This window comes from Ursus maritimus, unplaced genomic scaffold, assembly GCF_017311325.1.
Source record: "Ursus maritimus isolate PB19 unplaced genomic scaffold, ASM1731132v1 scaffold_21, whole genome shotgun sequence".
NCBI classification, from domain to species: Eukaryota; Metazoa; Chordata; class Mammalia; order Carnivora; family Ursidae; genus Ursus; species Ursus maritimus.
Window position 1 is genome coordinate 47,199,649 of NW_024424564.1, and position 6,856 is coordinate 47,206,504.

Below are 6,856 nucleotides of genomic sequence, written 5' to 3' on the forward strand. Positions count from 1 at the left end.
GCTCTCCCCTGGTGACCACTCATCTACTTTTGTCTTTTGCCTGCTGGAGATATTTCATATCAATGGGATCGTCCAGTCTATGTTGGTTCACCGCATCCCTGTGGTGTCTCTGACATGTTCCACTCTCCCCCATATTTCCTATAAGCTGCTAATTGAAATGTAGATGCTAGAGGCTGGAGGCTTGATTCGATTTGGACCCAATGATTTTATCAAGACTATTGCACAGATGATGCCGTGTTCTTCCTGGTGCTTCAGAGCAGTTGGGGTGCGCCAAGCTGTTGCACCTTTTAGTGATGGTAAGGTTGATCAGTGATGTTAGGTGGTAGCCTCGTCGTCTGTGACAAAGTTACCCATCAACACTTGAGCCAGTCACGTTAGCATCCATTGATGATCACGGCCTAAGTCTGCTCTTTTACTCTTCAGCTTATAGAAATGGACCCTGAGGCTAAGAGAAGAGAAGTGATTTGCCCAAGGTCACAGGGTTAGTAATAATTAGTGAATAATCTCCACCTATTGGCCCCTTGCTTTATTCCTGGTGTTGTACTAAACACTTTACGTGAACTGATGCATTTAATCCTCTCAACAACTCTGTGGCGGGCTCTATATTATGCTCTTCCTTTTCACATGAGGAAACCGAGGCCCAAAATGGTGAAGAAACCTGCCTTTCTTTGATGAGTCATTTGCTAATTCACGTCAGGAGGTTCCAGATGACAGAAATGGGAAAACACCATTCTTGCTCTGCTAAATATAGACACAGGCAAGGTGGACAGAACCATAAGAGAGAAAGAGATGGAAGTCATGGGAGTCTTCCCAGAGGAAGCATCCCTGGAGCTGGGCCTTCAAGTATGTGTAGGAGTTTGCCATGGGGAGTAAAGGCAGAGGAACGGGTCTACCATATGAATAAGGCCTGAGGTGTGATTTCGGCTGTGGTCAAAGACTCCATTCCTCACCATGGACATAGTCTCACAAATGTCTGCCCTTGGGAAGCAGGAAGAGAGAGGGTGTGGTTTGGTCCATCACACACTTGGAATATGCAGACTTACTGCCAAGTGAGGCGTGCAAAGAACACCAGACTAGGAGTCCAGAGATGAGTGCTCGGTGGGCCGTGAGGCCCGGATGCTGTACCCATCTGGGGTCCCTGCCCTCAAGTGCCTAAAAAAATGGAGAGAGAGAGACCTGGGCATCATTAGCTCTTGCCCCAGAAAGGAGAAAGGTCACCCAGTCCCAGTCCTCAGCTCCAGCTCCAAGCAAATCGTGCCTTCCCGAATATACGAAGAACACCTAGAAATCAATAAGAAAATAAGAATAAAAACAGGCTTCGCAGAAAAGGAAATACGAAGGTCTCTGGAACTCAGATCAAGACTGCAGCCTCATTCATTTTTTTAAAAAAGATTTGTTTTATTTATTTGAGGGAGAGAACGAGCAGTGGGGAGGAGCAGAGAGAGAGAGAGAGAAGCCAACTCCCTGCTGAGCAGGGAGCCCAATGTGGGGCTCGATCCCGGGACCCTGGGATCATGACCTGAGCCAAAGTCACCGACTGAGCCACCCAGGCGGCCCTGTAGCCTCATTCAAAAGAAGAAAAATGCAAAATAAAATGACACTGAGATTCCACACTCACCCGTCAGGTGGGGGAAGTTGTGACATTTGGCAAACACACCGACGGCACGTCCCTGGGGGAACAGGCATCTTCATTTGTGGGAGAGTAAAGCCCCAAAGGAGGGCAGCGGCAACATCCATCAATCTGACACCTGCACGTTTCCTTGGCCCTCGGAATTCCAAACCCAGGTATTTGTCTTACAGGTATAAGCGCGTAGGAGGGAGATGGATTATTCACAGCACTGTGTGCGTGTGCTGGAAATACCTTCTGTCTATCGGTAAAGGGCGGAGAAAATAAATCCTAGAACATTCAACCAATGGACCATAGTGAAGCCATACACATGAGGAAGCTCTTTAGGACCAACGGCGAAAGGTGTCCACAAACCATTGGGTCGTACCAGTGTCTCTTTATGAAAAAAGGCAGGGAGGAGAAAGATGGTGCATGTGTTTTCTTCTGTTTATGTTATAGGCGGATGTCTGGCCAGTTGTGTAAGAAGCTGGTGAGACGCTGCTCTCCTCCAGGAGATGAAATGGGGGGCTGGGGGCAAGGCGCGGGAGGGAGACTTTTACTGTACCCCCTGTGTTAACTTTCGGATTTCGGTCCACGTGAAAACATTTTCCATGCCAAACATTACATGAGATTACACATTTCAGGGTCCATTTCACACAGAGGGGATTCCGTGGGTGCACGGTTGGCTGGTTCCTCTCCTGCGTGGCCCGGGGTGGAGGAGGGCAGGAGAGACGGGGCATCCTCTGGTAGGGCACTCCTCTTGGTTTCCTGATATAAAACCTCACAGTGGTCTCCCCATTTTTGGATGTGGACACTGAGGCTCAGAGCTGGAGAAAGACATCTGAGCTTATGAGCCTGGGGTGCAGCGGGGGAGCCAACGTTCCGTTCACGTTCACGGCTCTGGACACTCCTGTCGGCCCTGTCCCCACACAATGCCACCCCCAGCTGGCCAGCAGGCATGACAGATTTCTCATTTAACTGGCGCTGGCCATTCTTCATCCTGAACTTTCTGGTTATTTGACCAAAGTGTACTATTGTTTGCCTGAAATACACTTTATTAAAAAGAAAAGGAAAGAAAATAAAAAGGATAAGACGGCTGAATAAGCAGTCATAGGACTGGAATGATTCTGGGCTAGATTCACCAGAGACTTGACTCAACAGGCCCATTCATTGGATTATTGGGGAGTTGACTTTAAATGTAGCAGGCTCGGGACTCACTGGCTTTTTGAACAGGCATGGATTTGGAAAGAAATTCAATGAAGTGGTTCTTTGACTAAATTAACGGGATTATTTTCTGACGGAATGAATGGCAGTTTCTTTCAAGTCTTAATTTGCCTCCTTCTGAAGCTTTTAGAGACTTGACCAGGGAGTGTGGGCGCCAGTGGAGGTTGACCTCTGTGCAGCAGTGGCTTTCCGCCAAGTCCGGTCCTGGGGCCACTTCCTCTGGGAAGCCCTCCAGGACCCCCCACCCTGGCTGCCCTCCGCAGCAGGCATGCCTCCCTGGTCTGGCTTCCTGGTTCACACTGGGTGGTAGGGAAGGGCTTCCAGAACTGTTTCCCCATAAGGCTCTCAGCTCTCATGCGACAGAGACTGTGGCTTCACCTGGTCCCCGGTGCTTGGCACAGGTCTTGGCCCAGAGCCGGGGCTCAGGCCAGGGGAGGAATGAATCTGCCCCAGGACTTCTGATTTCTAGGCCACAGGACACAAGCCTCCCTCTCACTTAGCTGGGACCTTCAGCTTAGTTCTTCTGAGAGAGGGGAGGGGCTTTGGCAGAGTATATCCCAACACGCTCCACCACGCCATTCCCATTCCGGCCAGCATCCAGCACCCGCTAATACAGCTGTTCAAAGTGTGCCAGTCTCCCCAGGGTACGAAGAGTTCCCCGCCCTCTCTGACACTCGGGGCAATCCACTGAGGGGTGGGCTCCCCTCCCCCTTCTACAGCTGACATCCCTAGGGCTCGGAGAGAGGCAGGGTCTTGCCCAACATCACGCAGCCAGTGGGCAGGGGATGTCAGGACTCCGGGCTCCTGGAGAGCAGGACTGAGGCCGGGAGGTGTGCAGGGTGGTGGAGAGATCCTACGAGAAGCCTCATCCTGTGTTGAAGGGTGGAGGGATGAGGGCTTGGGAGAATCTAGTTCACAGAGCACGAGGCCTGAGGTGTGAGACGGGGCAGCAGAAGGTCAGGGAAGATTCTACAAAGTCCTGGGAGATGAGGAGGTGGCCGGCAGTAGTGGGGGAAGGAAATGGATGTACACTCACCGATTGGATCATCAGCTGACCTGAGGGCGTGCCAGGGCTAGCCTGGGCTGGGCCCCAGATGCAGGGAGGGGGCGGCAGGCCACTCCAGCCCACCCCGCGCTCAAGAGGCACACGATCTGGAGTGAGGAGCTGCAGGGGGGTTACCGGCCCTCCCCTTGCAGGATGAGAAAGGCTCTGGAGGAGGGACAGGGCCCAGGAGGGTGGTCAGGAAGGAAATGAAGGAGGAGGAGGTGTTTGCCTGGCAGGGAAATGAGAATTCTGCTAGCCAGTGCTTCTGGGGGGGTCCGCTGTGTGCCTGGCTCTGTTCTAATGGGTCTCCACATACTGACCCCCTCAGCCCTGCTGCCAGCCTGGGATCTGTGGCTCAAGGTCACATGGCTGCTAAGGGGCAGAACTGGATTCGAACCTGGGAAGGAAGGCTCCAGAGCCTGGTTCCTAGCTGAACGCCCGCACCCTCCCAGCGCACAAAGTCACAGGCGGGAGGAACTTGGGGCTATGAAAGGAGCCACTCTCAGAGGCAGATTTTCTTTGCTTTGTGCCATGTGCCCAGAGGCATAGGAAGGAGCAAACAGAGGGTAAAGGACTTGGGTGTGAGCCCCACCTCATGCACTCACAACCGTGCAAGCTTGACCTCTCTGAGCCTCAGTTGTCCGGTCTGTAAATGGGTCAAAAACGCTGCCTGGAAGCTTATGGAGAGAAGGCCCAGCACCTGCTCAGTTAGGTGGGGTTCCTGTCCTCCCTTGCACCCCTGAAGAGGTCCGGGACACGGGGGCTTCCCTGCAGGCCCCCTTCCAGGGATCTAGAAAGGTCTTCTTGTCCAGTCCGCTATGTATGCAGGGAGCTGGCTTGTCTCTGGCCAGAGATGCCCTCCAGAGAAGGAAATTCTTTGCACTTCTTGATGATGATGGGGACGGGGATGATGACGTGGTGATGAAGAAGACGATTGTGGGGCTGGTGATAGTGACAAGTTCTGGCCCCTCCCTGACATTCCAGCAGCCCAGGGCAGCCCCAGCTAAGTGCCGAGCATAGCTCTGGGGTGGGGGTGGGGGTGAGCACCCAGAAAGCTCCACTGTGGCCGTGGTGACCTTGGCCCTCTTACCATCTGGGCCCCACCCTCAGATCGTGGCTTCGATGACTCCCTCTGCCCCACCTTTACTATTCCTGACAGAGCATGCTCCGTGGGACTGACTGCTCAGGAAGCCACATTTCCTAGAAGGTGGTAACCAAAGCCCAGAGAAGGGAGACACTTGCCTGAGGTCACACAGCAAAGCCGGACAGGGCAGGAACCCAGGGTTCCAGATACTTAACTCTCTGGCAGCCCCCCTTGCCCCTGCTGGGTTGCAGGGAGGCGGACAGGGGGCCTGCTTTCACCAAACCTCCTAGCAGAGTCTGCCGGGGCCCCTACTATGCGCTGGTGCCAGGAAGAGCCTGGAGTTTGTGAAGACTCGGCCCTGCACGGTGGAAGGTCCCAGGGCCCTGGGGAGGACTCAGGACGTGCTCAGAAGAGGGGGCGAGGTCAGGCTTGGAGGGTGGGAAGGGGCATTCCTAGAGGAAGGGAGGACAAGGGCGAAGGAGGCAGGGAAGGACCAGGCAGGGTGTGGGCTCCTGGGAGGCGTGGGTGCCCACAGGGTGATTTTGGGGCCCGGCCACTCTGGAGGAGGGCTGGGAGAGGTCAGCTGGGGCCAGAGACCAGAAGCCTTAAACGCCAGACCAAAGCCTCTGGGTCATTTCTTGCAGGCCATAGGATCCCAGGAGTTTTTTAGCAGAGGACAGAGCTGGGGGGGGGGGGTCTTCCCAGAGGCCAGGGGTGTGCGTGACAGCAGGGGCAGGGGGCAAGAGGATTCTAAGACTCCCCGGGTTACAGTGACCAAGAGGTCTCGGGAGCCTGGAGTGTCTTGCCCAGTGTGACTCTGTCAAGGGAGGCTGGGGTCTTGGGCGGGGTGGGAGGTGTGGGGACACTGGATGACTGTGACCAAGGAGTCGTGAGTGTGCTGGCCGTGCCCTGCCTGCAGGTCCCCACCAGGGCCCCACTTCCTTCCCCTTTCACACTCAGGGCTCCCACTCGGGTGTCCTTGCCTCTTGGGGACACCCTCTCCCTCCTGTTCTGCAACTTTGGAGGACCCCCTTTCCCCTGCTCTGCCAGCCCCATTCCTGCTCATGTATTTATTTTTTAAAAATGAAAATAACTTTTTTAAATGGTGGTAAAATATACATAAGTTGAGAGTTACCACGTTAGCCGTTGTTATGTGGCAGTGAATACGTTCCTTCCCTATGTGGTGCCAGCAGCATCCCCCCCCCCATCTGGCGGAACTGAAACTCGGTGCCCGCTGAACACTGACCCCCTCCCCCCCGGCCAGAGGCAACCATCCTTCTCTCCGTCTCTGTGAATCTGACTCCTCCAGGAATCCCATGAGAGCAGAACCGGACGACCCGTTTCTTAAAGCTCAGAGGACAAGCCACCCCCTCCGAGAAGTCTCCCTGACCCCCCAGCAGAGACTTCACGCAGCAAAGCCTCCGGCTTCAAGCCCACTCCATGCATCCCAGCAGGGGGGCCCCCACAGGGCTTCTCGCCCAGCCTCCCGCTTCCTTAGAGTGGCCTTCACTGGGGCCGGGGGAGGAAATTCTTTGAACTTCTTGGAAGTCCGTGATGATGATGATGAAGAAGGGGGGAGGAATCTCTGGCAGTCCCGTGACACACTGCTCTGACCAGGGCAGCCCCTGGATCTGAGTGCAGCCTGGGAGGGTGCCTTCACCGCCCTCTGCCAAGGCTAGGCATTGCCTGGGTCTGAGCGCAGGGGGGGGGGGGCGGAGGAGCGCAGCTCTGGGGCCACAAGGACACCAGCCCCTCATCCTCTGCACCCCTCCCCATGGTCCTTGATGCCGGCCCTGGTGGCCCTGGTTGTCCCAGCTGTGTCCTCCCCCACCCCCGGGGGGTCCTAGAAGCCTGGCGCTTGATGCTCTCCCCCAACACCGGCCCTGTCTGGAACATG